Raw genomic sequence first — 1,370 nt, forward strand, 5'->3', positions numbered from 1 at the left:
CCCCTGCCTTGGTTCATTCCCAGATTTGTTGTTATGGGAAAGATCCAGGAATGAATTTGCCAGGTCGAGACCCCAAATTAAGCTCAAACTTCTTTGTAGACCTGGAATTTCAACCTCTTGGAATTGAGCAACTTGGATTTCTAATCCAATTTCAAGCCAATGTCCTTTTAAGACCCCAAATATGCCTTTTCACAGCCCAAATATTTTGTGCATCCCAAATCCATCTTCCCACCCCAAAATCTCCTTTTCCCACCCCAAATCCCCCTTCTTCCACCCAAGGTCCTTTCCTGTCTACCCCAAATCCTTTTTCCCCCCCAAAATCCTCAATCCCCACCCCAAATCCCCCTTTCCTCCCTCTAAATCTGCTTTTCCATCCCAAAATCTCATTTTCCCACCCCAAACCCCCTTTTTAGGTTTCCCCAGGTGTTTTTGGGATTCCACTGGGGTTTTGGGGGTTTTTTCCAGCATCGTACCCAGGGTCTCTGCAGACATTGCACCAGGAGCTGCCCCCACCCCAAATGAATCCCAAATCAACCTTAAATCAACCCTAAATGAACCCAGCTGTGTCCCTCAGGGCTGGAGTGGTTTGGGTCTGGTGGATTTGACCCCAAAGTTTGGGGAAGGGAGAGGTTTGATCCTAAAGTTTGTGGGGATTTGACACCCCAGGGTTTGGGATCAGAGCTTTTGACCCCAGAATTTGGGGATCAGGGGCATTTAACCCAAATTTTGGGATCAGAGGGGTTGGACACCCCAAATATTTCAAACCCCAGAGGTTAGGATTTGGGGGGGGTTTAACACCAAAGTTGGGGGTCTGGGGGGGTTTGATCCTAAAACTTGGGGTCAAGGGTGTTTTACACCTCAGGATTTGGGGCTTGGGGAGGTTTGACACCAAATTTTGGGGATTTGGAGGATTTAACCCCAGAGTTAGCAGTTGGGGGCTGAGGTGATCCTAATATTTGTGATCTGGGGGGGTTGACACCCCAGGGTTTGGGTTTGGGGGGTTTTTGACCTCAGAATTTGGCGATCAGGGGGGCTGAATCCCAAATTTTAGGATCAGAGGTGTTGGACACCCCAAATACTTCAAACCCCAACGTTTGGGGATTGGGGGTTTTGACTCCCTCAGTTTGGGGTGAAGGTTGAGATCAAAACGATTCCCTGGAAACAGCAGCGAGACCGGGAACGGGAACGGGATTGGTGTCCAAGTTTAGGACAAATCTGGGGAAAAAGAGCTCCAAAGGGCCCCCCCCCCCACCTTTCTTTTTTACAATTCCTTCCTTCACTGAGCTCAGAAAGAATTGTTCTTGTGGTGAAAATGGAAAAAACTTTTTTATTAACAAAAATACAAAAGAAACACTCCCCCAACCCAAACC

This window comes from Erithacus rubecula, assembly GCF_903797595.1.
Source record: "Erithacus rubecula genome assembly, contig: scaffold_857_arrow_ctg1, whole genome shotgun sequence".
NCBI classification, from domain to species: Eukaryota; Metazoa; Chordata; class Aves; order Passeriformes; family Muscicapidae; genus Erithacus; species Erithacus rubecula.